Genomic DNA, 17,498 nt, shown 5'->3' on the forward strand with positions numbered 1-17,498 from the left:
AGCCACGCACGCACACCTACCACTCACGGGCGCGCACACACACACAGATACAACCCCCCCCCCACTCACCGTGCTCTTTCTGCCTCGTTTTAAATTGTGCTTGAATACTGTTCTGAAGGTTTGCAGAACTGCAGGAAATCGAGCATTGTTCCGACCCCCCTGTAACACTGACGAAGCCCCCGGGCTCCCCTAACGCTGCGCCTCCTGTACAGTTAGAGCTGCGCGCGCTCTGCATCCAGCGGGAGCCCGCCCAGCCCGCCCAGCCTTCAGCAGTTCTTGCAGTCACGCGCCCTCTACACAGATACAACCCCCCCTCCCTCCTACTCACCGTGCTCTTTCTGCCTCGTTTTAAATTGTGCTTGAATACAGGAAATCGAGCATTGTTCCGACACCCCTGTAACACTGACGAAGCTCCCGGGCTCCCCTAACGCCAGACTGGCGGCGGCAGCCATGGCGCGGGCGCTCGCTGCCATCCTTGGGACTTTGCTTGGACTTGTGACTGCGGTGCGGGAAGGCGAGACTTACACAGGTAAGGAGAGCTGCGGATGGGACAGATCTGGGTGCTGGGGGGCGGGCAGCCCCCTTGTTGTGATTTTGCTTGATGCTCTGTTGCAGCAGAGAACCGGTGACATGGGACGTCGTCTACCCCTGTACTGCCAACAGTGCCCCTGCAGTGCTAACTGTGCCTCTGCCAAGCTAAGGGGTGCACGGGCACAGGATGCATCTGTAGTTTAAGGGTGAAAGTGTTCATGTAGAGGCCCGTGGCGTGGGTGAGCCCTTCCCTATCAGTGCATGCAACAGTGTGCGTAGTTGGCAAACTCCTCACCTGTGACTCGGGAGCTCTCTGGCAGCAGGCGCCCTGGCACGGCACATGGTATCAGCAGCAACTTCAGGGTGGCGCCCAAGGCTGCCCCTTTCCTCGCCCGAAACTGCCCCCTGGTCTGTCATAGGATTTCTATGCTTCCATTCCTGTGCCCTTTCAGCTTTTGTTGCAACTCCTGATGCTACCCTCTTCCCTATACCATGAGGGTGCCCTCGCCACCATGCTGTATCACTCCCGTTGTATGTGCCCTCATGCCCAATGTGGCTGCCCTCCTTCCTTCTCTGTCGGCTCGCCGCAGTTGCCCTGTCCTGTGCATCTGACCTCAGGTCTGTCTCCTGTGGGCATATCTGCGATGTATTTACCCGAGATCTGCCCTTTCAGTTGTCCTATTCATGGTGGGTCGACTGGGTGGGACACGCCTTATGCCAGTCTCCTCAGCGGGGGATCGTCAGTAAACATTAAAGAAGAACGGGGGAGGGGGGGGGGCGCGATTCGCTCCAAACGCATCTCTTTCCAGAGATGGTGCGGTGCCCTGCAGTTTCAAAGTTTGGAGCCAGGGCACCAGCCGCCGAATCCTGGCGCTCCCCTCCCTTCACCTAAAGTGTCTGACACTGGGCAAATCTCTGTAATTTCCAGTTCCACGCTTCCTTATCAACGTGAGGGCTGGGAGCACTTACGCTGAAGTCTGACGAGCCTTGCTGAAATTAAATCAAGTTCACACTTAACTCTACGCCTAGCCGCAAATTGACCCCAAACTCTACTAAGCTCGGTTTCCGTTGCTGAATAGCATCCTAGCAGGGGCGTCTGTCAGTCATGGTGGTTCTCCCCTTGGGGCAGGCTACGTGCCACCTAAATTTGTAATCTGTAAATATGTAACTCTCACCTCGAATAACCGTAGTAGCCATAAATGTGGTTCCTTACTACCTTGTTACTTTAAACCTTCTCATGTAGCACTCCTCGCTCCAATCTAGAGTGCTCTGATGCCTCTGGTAGTGCAGGCACTATATAAAATCGCATACATAAATAAGTAATATTGACTAGTGCGGTGTTCTTGGAATTGTCCCAGTTGACTTGCACCTAATCTGCCGTGAGGGGACACTCACACGCTGCCTAATCTGCCGTGAGGGGAACGGCCAACTCGCTCCTTGCACTCACCCCTGCTTAGCTCCAGAACCGCGCCGTGAGGGAAACGGCCAGCGCTCTCACCATCAGCGCTCACACCGCCATCCACCGCCATCCACCCGGTGCAGCAGCAGCTGGGGAACTACATCACCCAGCTGCCCCGGGGGTGGACGCGGCGGGTGTGACGACGGAGACGCGCCAGGAGGCGCCTCATTAGCAGGGAACGCCTCTCGCACCCGCGAGTCGCGCGCGGGAGGGCGCCGGGAGAAGCCCGGGACAAGGGCGGGGCCGTCAGGGGACGTCAGAGGACGTCAGAGGACAGGACAGGCCGGATCCCTAACATCCAGAGTACAAAAATGGGTAAGAGAAAACTACAGACTTCGATCACAGGGGGCACAAGTAAAGTTAAAATAGCACGTAAAACTAATGCACCTGCAAGTATCTTGACTTACCTAACATCTGCTGTGGGGAAGCTTAATAAAGAAATCGCTGAGAAAGAACGCGAACTCGGCCTGGAGGGGGTATCTATCGACCTAACCGAGTCAAGGATACCCCTAGAACCTAACATTGTCATCACTAGTCCCCATGATATTCTATCCGATGACCACAACCCAGTACATTGTGAGCCTCCTATAGTAGTATCTGACACCCCTGTGTGTGTCCAAACATTGGTGGGGGATCCTAAAATATCTAAAAGCAGAAAAAGAGCAAGAAATCACAAAATACGATCCATTCAATATAGAGCCAATACTAAATCACGACAATCATCAATTAAGTTTGAAGGCTCAATTAAAGATATGATAGAAAGGGTCTTAACTGATACCATCGAATCATCACTGATCAAGATCTCAAGTGATATAGTAGAAACCCTAAAAGATTGTGTATCAGGTATTATGAGTCGATGTGAGAGGATGAACTCCTTGATGCTTCAAAAGGTAACAGAGCGCCTTGCTCTAGATCCACTACAGACCATAGAACAACATAGTCAACCTATGGAGGAGACTAATAGCGCTGACACCATGCCCAACACAGGACATTTGCCACTTATTCCAAAAGTGAGTTCTTCAATCAATTCTAAAATTATTGACAAAACATTGTATTCTATCCGACAGAATACCTCGGACTCTAAAACTACTCACACTAACGAGGTAAATGTTGAGGTTGCTGATAATACTTCTAACAACAGAACGGGTAATGGTCAATATCCTAAACCTATGGTAAATTTACCCCCAGAGGCAACCCCGTTCGTGGCAGTACTGGTTAACGTTCCAAGGCTAACTCCGGGAGTACCTGAATCTCAGCTAACTCTTATGGAAAACGTTAAGAGCTGGTGCGATACAAACTGCTCAGGCCCTAGTGATGTTTCCGCACATATTAGCCTGGCGAGAAGAGTTACTTGGCTGGGGCCGACAGCCAAACGCTTCTCTGATGATTGTGTTATTATCAACTTTAGAAATCCACATGTCTGCTCAAGGCTTTTCTGGGACGCTACCAACATTACCCAAGGACAAATACGTGCGGTCCCACTGGGCTTTTTCTACCCCCGTACAACACAACTTATCACCTACGACACAACACACAGGAAAAATACCCCAAGACACAAAGTACAACTAGCTAACTGGGCAACCCAACCACTAAGCTTCCAACTGACCCAAGATAGCAAACACCCAGTGGCTTTGACCCCTGGCTTGGAGCTAAGAAACCGCTTTGATGTCCTAACAAACTTTGACACTAACATCTGACTGACCACCCAGGGGGAGGTGGAGGAACGGCAAGGAAATAATGTGGTCAACAGAACTGTGAAATTAATGACATGGAATATCGCCGGTCTACAAGCCAAAAGGAGTGATGCACAATGGCTGGAAATTATTAAACAACAGGATGTGGTTGCATTACAAGAAACCTGGGACACTGATTGTGACTTTTGGGTAGATGGATATGTATCCTTCTTTGTAGCAGCACAAAAGTCAAATAGGGGCAGAAGTAAGGGAGGCTTAGCACTCCTAATCTCGGTAAGTCATATGGGGTCGATGAAAATTATTAATGTCAACTCTCCTAACTGTTTAATCCTAGAGGTTTTGATGAATATGGGGGAAAAAATCCTCTACGTTAATTTTTATAATTCAACAGAAGGGTCACAAGGAAGTGAAAATATCCTAATGTTGGCTGAATTTTTAAATAATTACAAAGAGTCAATCTACTTTTGTTCACTATATATTTTTTGGTGATTTTAACACACACCTTTGTCATCTAAATTGTTATAATGGTGGTCCTCAGGAAGATGAATATTTGACTCACCCGCACTTCGAACACTCTGCAAAAGGGGGTGCTCTAGAAGAATTGCTGATAAATTTGGATATGTCAGAACCCGCTTTTGCAAATCCAAAAGATAGAGTGGTAACTTATAGTGCTAGAGGTAGTAATACTATCATTGATTTTATCTTTGGGTCACCTAGTATTCTCAAAAATGTCATCTCATATAACGCCATTTTGTCAGCATTTAGTGACCATAATCCAGTTATTATGGAACTGACTAATATTAATCCTACCATAATAAATACTGGTCAGCAGTCAACCTACCCCACCGCAATCCGGGCTCACGACCAAGGTAGACGAGTTAAATGGTCCAGGATTAATGTTGAGGACTTTTTTAATGACTTATGTGATAAACTAAGTGTTGAACTAAACATATGCAGAGATCCATTGACCACAGGAGGGAATGTCACCAAAGCCTTTGAAACCATATGTAAAAACGTGTCAGTGACTCTTACATGCAAATCCTCTAATAAGTTATGCAAAGCACAGGGATGGTTTAATGCTGAATGTACCAAGGCACATAAAACCTTCTAGAAGCCCTAAAATGCAAGCCACGTAATCCGATAGAAGTGTCCCAATTAAGGAAAGAATATAAAAGTACGACCGAGGCTCGAAAAAGAGAAATAAAAGATAAAGCCTGGGAAGCACTATATGATAATCTAACATTAAAGGATAGTGCCAAATTTTGGTCTATAGTGAACTCTCCTTTGTTTAATGGTAGAGAGAATGAATCACTAGAGGTGAATATCACCGAGAAACAATGGCTAGACCATTTTGAAACCATCTATGGAAGTAAGATCACCACTATTCCTTTTACCCCTGTAGATTCCTTAACTACAGACACTCCACTAAGGATAACGGTTAAAGAAGTACTTAATGCCATAGAAAATACTGCTGGCGGGAAAGCCCCTGGCCCGGATGGGGTTCCCGCTGATATGTACAAAGCACACCCTTATATTTGGTCCCTAGTACTTGCAAATGTTTTTAATTTAGCATGTATGAACACGTCTGACATACCGATTTCTTGGTCACACTCGGTCATCATCCCAATTTTAAAAAGGGGCAAAGGGGTGATCCTAGGTGTTATAGACCGATATCGTTACTTGATTCGTCATTTAAGATTCTTGGTAAGGTCATTTTAAATAAAATTAACATGTGGGAAAAGGAAAATGAAATTTTATGCAACACCCAATATGGATTCAGAATGGGAAGGGGCACTGAGGAACAGTGTCTTAATTTACACATGACCATTTGTAAATATACTGTCGCTGCTAGGGGGTCGGTCCATCTGGCTTTTATGGACTTGTCCACAGCGTTCGACCTAGTAAATAGGTCGAAGCTGTGGACGATTCTCTCAGAGTTGGGTTTGGACCTTGCATTGGTAAACTTTTTAGCCTACCTGCACAGTGACTTGACTGCATCAGTGCGTATGACAATGGATGGTAAATGCACCGCTGGTTTTAGATCAGCAAGAGGGGTTAGACAGGGGTGCATTTTGGCCCCCATGTTATTTTCATTGTATATCAACTCCCTGTATTCAGTTTTATCAACAGCTACCCCAGATATACCTAACATGGGTGGGTCACCTCTGCCTGTACTGATGTATGCCGATGACACGGTCCTCATTGCCAGAACCCCTAATGGTTTACAGTTGCTTCTTGATTCTTTTGGGGCTTTTATGTTAAAATTAGATTTGGTTGTAAATATGGAAAAATCGCACGTTATGTCCATTGGGAAAGGAAAGAAAATTACAAAAACCCTGCGATGTAATGGAGCGATATTGACCAAAGTCAAAACATTTACATACCTTGGTGTTATTTTTGATGACTTGGGCACCTGGACCCCACAGATTGTAAATAAAGCGATGGCCATACGAAGGTCATTTGCAGCTATATTGGGCTTTGCAAAGAGATTGGGGGGGAAACCTACTGAAGCCATACTCACCCTGTATAGAGCCAAAACCCTGGCCCTGGCTAGATACGGGGCTGGGATTTGGGGATATAGGGATCTAGTCCCGATACAGAAAGAAGAGAATAGGTCCATGCGCTCTTTATTGGGTCTACCACAGTCTACACCCACTTTCTCTGTCTTGTCGGAATTAGGGCAAGGATACATCGAGGACACCCTTAACCTGGCTCCTCTACTTCTTTGGGTGAAACTATGGCTGAACCCCAGCTTGACTCTAAACCGCCAAATCATCAGGGACTGCATGGGGAGAGACAGAGTTAAAGATATAAAATGGCTGAACTATATCAAATCTGTTGCTACTCAATTGGGCCGTATTGAATTGTATAGTAATCCGGAAAAGCTATGTAAAGATGATGTTACATGGATTAAAGCTCACTTTCCAAAATATAGAAACATGCAACGTGAAGCCAAGGAAATTGAGAAAAACACTGTAAGGGCTCATTACATTTTACTCTCAACTATGTCCATCCAGCCTTATTTGATGGTAGTAAACAGGCCATATCACCGGTGGCTTCTCACGAAATTCCGTTTTAACCAGATTCATCTCCTTTTGGGTGAATACCTGAAATGGAATAAGCCAAGGGATCACGCACCATGCAAATGTGATGCTTTTAAAGACCAAGACTTAACTCATTTTGTATTCTTCTGTCCTTTTTTTGCGGAGGGGAGGAAAAATATATTTTACCACTTTTGAGGAACAAGGGATTTATGCAAGTGAAACCCGCCCTGTTGTTTTTACAACTTATGGAGACCCCTCTTGTAATGTTTGGGGTTGCCAACTTTTTGGTCGCAGCAATGAGAGCCAAACGGCTTAGATTATTGAATACTTCAACAATTGAATGTACTCTGTAAATAGTAAGGTTTAGATCAACCTTTTCCCTTATGTATTGCATATTTTTGTTCCCTGAGGAATCAAAGTAATAGGGGAATGACAATGAAATTTTCTACAAGAACTTAAAGTGATGGATTAATTAAGATACATGATCTATTGTTTACAAGAAAGAAAAACAAAAAACAAAATTGAACCTGATTTTTCACTGCATAAATGTTCTTAATTGTTTTTTAATGTTTTTAAAATAGCTTATTTTGTATTGAATAGAAATGTCTTATTCTCTGTGCCTGTAGTATACTTTTATGATTTTAATTAATCGAATAAAGTATTTTTGACTCCGACTCTGACTCTGACTTGCTATGACTAATAAAGTACATTTGAATTACATTTTGCTGAGGCCCTGTAATCCACCCTCCCCCCGGAGTGTTCTTTGGGGCTCGTTAAAAGCACACACTTGAAGCGAGCACCAGGCACACACACCACCAGCCGTCAGTGCACGCTTTAGCCAGGCACATACCACCAGCTGTCAGTGCACACTTCCACCAGGCACACACACCACCAACCGTCAGTGCACACTTCCACCAGGCACACACACCACCAGCCATCAGTGCACCATTTCTACAGGCACACACACCACCAGCCATCAGTGCACACATCAATTGTTAACGCATCCACAATTAACTATTGTAGAAATCGCAGTATGGCACACTTTACTTTCCACGCAACCACTGCATCACTCAGCGCAACCACAGCATCACTCAGCACCACCACAGCATCACTGGTTCAAATATGTTCTCTCAATGTTTCAAGCTTTATTACAAATGTCACAAAAAGATGTTAATATTTCACTTCTGTTCTTGGATTTTCGTCACAATAAAATACACTGAACATAATGTTCACAAAAGTTATTTACAAAAGTTTAAGCTATTGCCATTATAAATTAGAATCACTTTTAAGTATTAATTATTAAAAAGAAATAAAAGCCATTGTTATTTGTAATACCAACACATGTAAGTCACGTAAATACAAAACATGTTGCATTACCAATGCTATAGGTGTCACATTTGTGAAAGTTATAACTATTGGCATTGTAAATGACAAAGCTATTAATTACGTTATTTTTTTTAAAAACACATACATAAAAAATTTGTCATTTACCATACCAATAGCTCAAACTTTACTAATGCGAGACCTATTGCATTGCAAATGCTTGTTTGTCTTGGGAAGAGACAGCACTGGTCTGTCTCCTTACCACTTCCTGGACTCTTCTCACTGCCATCTGGGGCACATGTAGGCTGCAACACACAAGATGGAGGAGAATGATTTGGGGTGCACCCAGCAAGGCCTTAAGGGGCCTGGACAGGTATGAGAGGAGGGCTCAGACTTGCCTGGTAGCTGAATAGCCAATGGTCTGCTGGCCTGGGGGTGGGGTCTGGGAAGCTGCTTACTCCTGTTCAGAATCTCCTAGGAGACAGACATTCTCAATCCACAACTTTGGACTTCAGCAGGTAAAGGCTTCACTAACTCGAAATCTAACAATACTGTTTGAATAAAGCTTCACTCCCCCTGCTGGCCAAAAAACGAAGTGCACAGGCCCCTGGTAAATACAGTTTAAACAGCTCACAGAAGCACCCTCTGATGTAGAAAATCCCTGTTGCTGGTGGGGGGGGGGGGAGTAAGTATACCTTACTTTGGTATAGTATATACAAAACCAGCTTCCTACAATTGTCACCTAAAAAATGAATATGTCTAAGGCAGACATCTCAAAGCTGTCCAACAACCACAGACACCACTAAGAGTAAAAACAACGTGAGTGGCACAAAATACACAGTCCGCACTCCATAACAGTGTGTACATTACACATTTATGCATGCGTTCTTGGAGGGATCATCCCTCCCCAAAATCAAGGCATGTAGATAAGATGCAGGCATGCATACTTTAACTGACAAACGCACGTTTTATCATGAAGGCCTTAACTGGAAGTGTATTTTCTTTTAGCAGATAACAGTGTGTTAATGTGCACAAGCATTGGCAAAGCCAAGATGTCTCGCCTAAGCCATGTTGTACAGAAGCTTTGGCTACTGTGCAGTATGGCTGAAAGTAAAAAAATAAACGCATTATGAAGCGGTCAATGCTGGCCATGTCATCACAATTGTTTTCTTTACTTCCAGCCATGCTGTACGGCAGCCGAGCTGCTGTGCAACTGGGCTCGGCTGCAATACATTGACAAAGCAAATAGATCTGGCATGAGCGCGAACTATTGGCTTTGCCAATGCTTGTTTAGAAAATATTTTTTGCCATGCTTCACAGCAAAGCCATTAGCTCTTATAGGCGAGACATGTTGGTTTTGCTTGTTCTAGTATGTTGATTCTAATTTTAGCGCTGTGCACTGTTTATTCCCACATCTAGGCACCTCCGATTTACAGAACAACCACCAGAGGTCATAAATAATTAATGTGCTCAATAGTTAGGGTCACTGTGTCGCTAGTTATTATTAAGCATGGGCAGTGAACTCCGCTCTGTTCACGGTGTTTTCTGCACTCTGCACTCCGGGAGTACAGAGAACTCCGCTCGTGTAGCAGAGATTTTTCACCGCTCACACACGTCAATGGTAAGTTGGTGAGTGCAAGCTGCCGCTCGGGTAGAATTTGCACCCAAGCGGCAAAAAGATCAGCATGAACGGCAGTTCGCACTGCACTCCTCTGCTTGCGGAACTCCGCTGGGTTTTTTTCGTCAATTTGCGAAGTTCCGCTACGCTGAACTACACAAACTACGCCCAGGCCCAGTTACTATAACACACCCTGGGCTGTACTATACAGCTAGAGACCTGAGACGAAAGGGGAGAACCCAAAGGAACTCCAGTATAAGATAAGATAATGGGCCACAGACACTTGTGTGGCCCTGTCTATAATATTCCTCTTGATAGCAGACATTTTGTGCACGTGCAAGACAGAGCTTTGTCATTTGCAATGGGGCCAGACCACATGCAAGTAAGGAAACAACTTTCGCCTGTGGTCGTGGCTTATCACAGCACAAATGTGCCACTTAGATGAGGACAGTAGGTCCCAGGGAGCAAACAGCATCCCCTTGCAGGTGAATACAGTCACACATACATACACCCACTTTGGGGGAATCTCTGCCCCTCCCTAAAGACACTGCCTGTTCCACAACGTTGAAAGGAAGATTGGTTGTTTCACACCTCCAGCCCCCCCCCCCCATTCGAGCTTTCCCCTGCTCAGACACATGTTTGCGCCTACATTGACAGTTATTTCTAGTTCTGAGCTATGGTTTTGAGAAAAAATGCATTATGGTACTCGTAGTCTCGGTTGCTTGTACTAAACTACTTGGACTACTGCAATTGAGGGCAACTGTTTGTAAAAGCACAGAAACACTGACTGTATACATGGGCCCAGAATAAGTAGCATTTATGCAGTGCAGCGTTGCACGAAAAGTTGTCGCATATACCAACGATGCCATTGGCCGTGCTTGCACCAAAAAAAAGGTAGTTTTAGTGCAACGTCCACCACTGCTATTTGTCACAAAAGTAAATTTGCGCACATTGCACGAGATTTACTACTGGGTACAGATCCAGTACAATTTTCAATTCAAGGAAACCCGATCTCGATGCACAAAAAATACACATCAAGCACAGTAATGTTATCAGATATTTCATTGAAGCTTGTCATGCTAGATGATGTTACTATACTGGATAGTGCTTTGCATAAAATCTATAACTAAAACGTAACTCCCAGAATGAAAAGCACTGTTGATTGACATGCCAGGTTGGCTGAATGTGCGTCATGGAGTTTGCGCTTTTACGGACATAAAGCGACTTCCAAGCTGCACTTGTGTATTTCAGCACAAATTATCTTTGGCTCACAAAAGTTGACAACTACTGTTTGCACCACTTTGACTTGTGAGACGGTGCTTGGCATCACACCATCGCCTGCGCATGAATTCGTAAATCAGGAACATTATCTTCTGATTGGCAGCAGGGTGGAAACAACTGCTGTTATCAAAGAACCGCTACTGGTATAGCACAGTGAGTGACTCCCCACCATGTGAGCCCACCCCCGGACATTTTAGAGACTTCCAGTTTACTAATTCCTTGACCAAAACATCTACGTCACGTGCACTGAGCAGCCTCAGAGAATGCAGTCAATCCTGGCTATTAGTGATAAACAAAAAGGATCCAAACAAGGGGAGCCTTCCGGATATGGAGGGTTGAGAGGGCCCTTCGACTATGAAGGGAGTGGAGGGATACATCCTCCCAGGATAAATCAATATAACAAACAAGCATTGGAAATGCAATAGGTCTCGCATCATTAGAGTTAGTGCTTTTAGAATTGTTTATGGGTTTTTGTTGTAAATCTTTAGCATTTTTGTTTCCTGTAGCCAATGGTAAAGAATTACAAATAAAAAAAGCCATAAACATTCCAAAATGTTTGTCTTTTTTTATTTATTTTTTTAAAATGAAGTGTATGCTTGTTTGTGTGTGATGTGTTGTGTTATTGAACCCAAAATATAACTCGCTGAGAGGTAGCCCAAAACTGGTCGTGTGGCACAGCATATAATGCACAGTATTTTAGGTCACGTGTAAGCCAAACATATAATTACTTACGTCATTACTAGTTACAATTTGTGGGTCGCACCTTTTTCAGAGCAACCCTCACACACATTTTTCAGCCCACCTGAAGGGTTCGTACTAAGAATTTCCAACCAGAGCTTCATTCGGAAACTTTTAAAATGTTGAGAGTAGAACGGAGGAAAGGACACAGTAGAACAGTCTGAATCATGCAGACTCGCTCATTCTATATATATTTGTTGTTTGTGCTTCAGTCAGCCTTTCTGATATTGGCACGGGTTGCCCTGCTGTGAGGTTATGGGCATAGCACCGGTAGAATTTCACTTTTAATTTTAAGGAAACCTAGAATTGTAAGAAATTGCCCCGGTGCGGTTGCTAAGGTGATGGCAGTGTTCTTTTGTTTTTTAACGCACTAGGAGGGGGGAGGAGAGTGCAACCAAGAAGTGAGGGGGCGGAGCTGGGGGAGGCTGTGAGAGAGAGAGTGGGGAGGAGAGTAGGAGGATGAGGGGGGAGGAGAGTAGGAGGAGGAGGGGGCCCAAAAGAGACAAGACGGAGGGAAGTCAGAGAAGGGGAGGGGGGAGGAGAAATGCGACACGGCGGGCTTTTATTTTTTATTTTAAATGAAGTGTATGCTTGTTTGTGTGTGATGTGTTATTGAACGCAAATATAACTCGCTGAGAGGTAGCCCAAAACTGGTTTGACCTCTGACCCTATGCATCGATAACACCTTTCTGTCCCCCATATTGCATTCGTTGTTATGTCATAACAATGTCATTCTAAGTTATGTTTCCCAAGGTCCTTTGCTGGGTTATATGTGTGACGCAAGATCACACCAACTCTGTGCCTTACTGCGCTATTCACAATAAAATACATCCAATTAAAGCAGAGATGGCGGTAAGGATGCCTGCGTGACCTGTTCAGCTTAATTAGTGGCCCCTTCAAAATCTGTAGCTTGAGGGTGGTGTAGGCGTGCGTTTGGTGCGCTTTTGTAAGAGGGGGTGGCCAAAACACGTCAAGAAAAAAAACACAGCCAGCAGCAGTGAAATAATGGAACACTCAGTGTAAAATGAGGTAAGCATGCCCACGCCTCCTGGGCAGGAGTAAAGCACACATTCTCCCCTTCCAAGGGCTGTAATTAACCCCCCCACCACCTGCCGCGCAGCTCAGTAAACAGCAATTAAGATAATCTCATCTTCCTGATTTAAACACCGGGCGCCGCTTGGTAACCGACGGCTGGCACGGGGCGTGCCTGGGATCCGTGCCAGTTCTTGCCGTGTGCACGACGGATCAGTGGCATGAGGGGGCGTGGAAGGACTGTGCGACAGAAGTGTGGCCCGAGCTGGCCGAGTTGCGTGTGAGGACGTCTGTGAAACAAAGAGCATTGCACAGAAACGGAAATGACGACATGGAATGTTTTGCTTTGAGCGCACAAGACTACGTTCAATAACTAACAGTAACCCATAACACTGGACTAACCTTGGGTTCTGGAGCTGCGTGCTGGCCAGCGTAAAGTGCCTCGACGCCTCACTAGGGGTAGTAAGCACTACATAAATACAATTACAATTTACTATGTAAGAGATCCAGCGTGCAATGGCTGCGAGGATCTGACACGAGGAGAATGCAATGAGAAATTGCCCCGGTGCGGTTGCTAAGGTGATGGCAGTGTTCTTTTGTTTTTTAACGCACTAGGAGGGGGGAGGAGAGTAGGAGGAGGAGGAGGGGGGAGGAGAGTAGGGGAGGCACGGCCTAGCGGCCGTGCAACCAAGAAGTGAGGGCGCGGAGCTGGGGGAGGCTGTGAGAGAGAGAGTGGGGAGGAGAGTAGGAGGAGGAGGGGGAGGAGAGTAGGAAGAGGAGGGGGCCCAAAAGAGACAAGACGGAGGGAAGGCAGAGAAGGGGAGGGGGGAGGAGAAATGCGACACGGCGGGCAGGGGAGGGGGCGGAGCGGGGAGAGGGTGTGAAAGCAGCAGGGGCAGGCAGGCAGCTGGGGGCATGTGCACGCGCTTTTAAGCGCATGCGCATTGAGCTTGAATTTCACGGGCACTGCAAGGAATCGCCACGATTCCTTGCAAGTTGGTTAAAGACTGTTTAAGCCCCCATAGTCTCGCAAGCTCGATGCGCATGCGCATCGACAGGCGAGACCTAAAAAGTTGACCTCTAGGAGTCAGGGTGAACCCGATGATGAAGCATGACACGACTAGGGTAAGCGAGGGTTATATATATATATAAAGGATTTTTCCTTCCCCGCACAAGTCATGCGGAGTTAGCATACGCTCGAGGGGTGACCAACCACCCCCCTTCACCGTGTCCGATGCATTATAGGCAATAACCCCCCTTGAACTCTGGTGGGATACTTTTTTGTTATATTGATTAATCTTTGCTATTAACTTATACACCCTCTCCATTGTGGGACTTGAAGTTATGTTTTAACATTGCAAACATGGCCTCAAAAATCCCTGAGTCCAAAGCACTCTTGACTAAAACGCCATGTCGACTTAATGTGTACCAAGGAGCTAGAGTTGCTTATCAGGTACTTTAGACAGACAGGTGTATCCCGGCACTCAACAATATTACTACAACATTGATTTTTTCCAATCAAAACACAAGATCAATGTATTCTATTGATCGCTCAAAACACAGCATATGACAATATTTTGATTTGTACTGGGGTTCTATCAATGTGACATTTAGTCAATACATACTGTACATACATTCATACAAGAAAAAGATTTTTTCAAAAACATTTCATGTTTATACAGTTATATTTTCTAGGTCCAGTTCTTGTTGCCGGAAGAACAGAGTAGCACAGTGAAATAGAGAGTTAACAGCTGACACGTGTTTCGTTACATTTGTAACTTCTTCAAGGCTGAGCTATGTAAGGGGAGCGATCCTCAAATGTTCATAGAGAATAGACCAATGTTGTGTTGTCTTTATAACGAAAAAGAGTAGCCAAGAAATAAGTCCTTATATGTGGTGTTTGAAATCTGTTGATGTCTTTCAAACGTCGCGGAACAGCCACAGGGAGAAACTATCTCAGCAGTTTATGTAGTCTATACTTCTAAAGCATTAAAGTGCTAGTCAGAGAGAGCGTAGGATATGGGCATGAACTCGTCACAATTCATGAGTCGATTCTCAAAATAGGTAGTCCTCCATTCCTAATCTGTGCAAGGTTGTAATCAAAAAATGTTGTATGCCTGTAAGTTGCGTGATTAAAAAAGTAGAGTTACACGCAATATGCAACTGAAGGGTAGTGATACGTCCTTTTATAAGTCTATTGTTTGTCAACTCTGGGCTGAAGTATGCCCCCATAACTATTCAGATGAGTCCGCTGTCTCGTGGCATACTGGTCCAAGTAAGAAGACTACCCCTTATTTTATATAGCTTGTCAGGTACGCAGGGCTTTAACTGGGGTGCAAAACTGGGGGGCGTCTCTCAAAGGGGCATGGTCAATGTAATTATGGCTTAAAAACACGCAAGCTAAAAATCTGTGCTTAGCATAGTGTGCTGCCGGACTTGGATTTTGCTGTTTCTGTCATTGCATCCAGATATATGAAAGAACAAGAAAAAACATACCTACATGTCAGGACAATTGGCTTTGTCAATGGTTGTTAGTTGCATAAGATAAATAAGCAGCAACTATTACTTGTATATCATATTAAAAAAGCTTCCACGTAAAGCCCTGGTGACACCAGGACAATGTTGCTGCTCCTGAGTTTCAAAGAGAAGGGAAATCCAAAGAGAAAATTACTCTTTAAAGGATTTCCTACCCCTACAACGCCCACCTGGCATGACGTCATGCTGTAACTTTTAGTGAGCAGTGTGAGCAGGCGCACATCGATGTGCCTGCTGTCACAGCAGTCCGGAAGAAAAAAACGGAGCGCCAGGGCACAACACCGAGCCCTATAGAGAACCGTTTCGAGGCCCCCTTTAAAATACTTCCGGTGCTCTGCACCGATGAGACCCGGCCCACTTAAAGCCCTGCAGGTTCGATGGCCCCCGCGTCCTAAAGATCTCCTGCGTACCCCGTGCGATAGCTGTCAAGCGTCCACGTCATGCGTGACACTTTCCGCCATTACTATTTTCTTTTTTTAATCAAGTTCAAAGTGCATTCTTGGATTTTTTGGCTTGCAGTTTTATTTTGTATCTAAAGTAAAACACCCCGGCAGGTAAATCGTTGTTGGCTACGAAGCCAAGCGTGGCTAAATACTGGGAGCCAATCGGCAGCCCCGCCCGTAGCCCGCAATATCCGTTCCCGAGCTTATCGTAGGCTTATTGTGTTCTAATTTTAGAGGTGGGTCTCTCCAGCACGTACCTGCGCCTTCGGGGCTTCCCTGGTGCCCTGGACAGTTGTCGCCCCAGTACCCCGGAAGCACCGCTCTTCCTCGTCTGCTGCCCTCGCCACGCCTGAAGCAAGGTCTGCAGTCACTCCTCGACAGCGTTTCTGTTATACAGAAAGTGAAAGTGAAAGCTAAGATCTACCCTTTGAACTTCCGGGAACGAGAGGCTCTTCCTGTGTTTTGTACCTACACTGCTCAGAAGACTGGCGCGTGCAACGTCAGTCGTTATTATGGCTGTTGTTGCTTTCAAAATATTTTCTCCAGCCAGCTTCGCTAAGAAATACTAGTCGAGCTAAGGAGAGGGGACCTTAAAGTCTGGTATTGAAGTCCCCATGACTATAACATGCAAATTCTGATATAGATTTTGCACGGATTTTGTTAATTCTACAAGGGTTGAGGTCCTCACTGCCTTCTTCACTTTGCATGGGTGTATATATGCGTTTACGAGGAATAGCGTCGTTCGAGTTCAGTGGGTCATCTCTTCAACCCTTTGTAGTTGCAGGATACCGTAGTTATGCGACTTCACGGTGCGGGCCCGTAGTCTCCTTCTGAGCAGCGCCTGTACAACAGTCTCGCCTTTGCAAAAGTTAGAGGTATTGGCATTGTAAATGACAATGTTTTTATTTATGAGTAGGTTTTAAAAACAGGTAAATAAATGGCATTGTCATTTACAATGCCAATAGCTTAATCTCTCGCAAATGCGAAACATTGCATTTGCACCCACACACACAGAGCCACACACACAGCCACACACATACAGCCACACAAACAGAGCCACACACACACACAGAGCCACACACACACAGAGCCACACACACACACACACATTGACTTAAGTGCCACAAAAAATGTTTCCCAAATGTAATTGATACCACAATATCCTGGAGACAGGGTCGGATTGGGATCACAATTCGGCCCGGAGTGTCCCACTTTCCCGGATCGTCCCTTTTATGGATCACCATCTGGTTAGTCTCCTTAGACTAATTTTTTTTGAGAAATGTTTGGAAAATTAAATATTTTAATGCTTCTAGAAGCATTGAGATTGGCAAAACTAGAATCTCTGCATACTGGCGAGGAGAAATAAAATAAACCTAGGTCCACAACACTTGATCTGGCTAGGGTTGCCACATGAACGGTACCAAATAGAAGAAAATCACCCAAAGCCGGTATTTTTTCATCTGACAGGTATTTACTATGAGTAGTAAATGTAAGGCAAAAGCACTTTAAAATGTGTTCTAAAGCTGGCTTAATACTCTGTGACTGATAGTTTAAAAAAGAAAAGCTGAAAAAATACGTTACAATCGAATAGGGACTTTTTTTAATATAAAGAGTTCTCTTTAATCATAATTGTCCAGCCTTTGCAGAATCTGTCTGTTTATTTCTTGTTACTATTTTTTTGTAGTTTTATATAGTGTGAACTCGGCCTGGAGTCATTAAAGCAATGTACATGGCCACCAGTTACAGTATACAAGATTATGCCAATACATTATACAAGATTAAATTCAATTTTAGAGTCGA

General features: G+C 45.0%; 1 protein-coding gene across 1 annotated transcript in view; it reads right to left on the reverse strand.

Moving 5' to 3' along the window:
• Positions 1-16,106, reverse strand: part of LOC144828146 (E3 ubiquitin-protein ligase DTX3L-like) — a 190,924-nt gene extending 174,818 nt beyond the window's left edge. Inside the window, exon 1 of the mRNA XM_078686260.1 lies at positions 15,956-16,106. The gene's annotated coding sequence lies outside the window, so the exon portion shown is untranslated. The remainder of the gene's footprint in view (positions 1-15,955) is intronic.
• Between the last annotated feature and the right edge of the window lie 1,392 nt (positions 16,107-17,498).

Source organism: Lissotriton helveticus, chromosome 1_1, assembly GCF_964261635.1.
Source record: "Lissotriton helveticus chromosome 1_1, aLisHel1.1, whole genome shotgun sequence".
NCBI lineage: Eukaryota > Metazoa > Chordata > Amphibia > Caudata > Salamandridae > Lissotriton > Lissotriton helveticus.